Here is a 476-nt window from a genome sequence, read left to right as displayed (position 1 = left end):
ATCTGCCTTCCTTAAATAAAGAAAATCTCTCTGCTTTAGGTTGACCTCGAAAGGTTTCCTACCACAGTTGCAGGTGGGTGAACAGGAGGTGGCCATGTCTTTAGTTTTGGGGGAATGTTCATTCTGTAAATATTGTTACCAAACGGTACGCTGATTTACTTACAAAACTTACAGGCAGAACTCCTGATCGATGAAAATCCTATGTATTATCGTAACTGTAAGATATTTGGGAAATATATAAGTTGTTCAGAATCATTTTAAGTATGAGCAATATCATGGATGTGGCTGATGTACGTAGACTAATGGTAAATTTACGAAACAGTTTTGGCTGAAGTTATATTACATAAGAATTGAATACATATCCTGACTATTGCATAAGTAAGTTTACATTTTAGTGAAAAAATAAAAAATGCGCACAAGTAGGTTGACATTTTAGTGAAAAAAAATGCACACATGTACTGTAAGTGTACATTTTA

This window comes from Macrobrachium rosenbergii, chromosome 16 (assembly GCF_040412425.1).
Source record: "Macrobrachium rosenbergii isolate ZJJX-2024 chromosome 16, ASM4041242v1, whole genome shotgun sequence".
Lineage (NCBI taxonomy): Eukaryota > Metazoa > Arthropoda > Malacostraca > Decapoda > Palaemonidae > Macrobrachium > Macrobrachium rosenbergii.
This window is presented reverse-complemented; position numbering follows the sequence as displayed.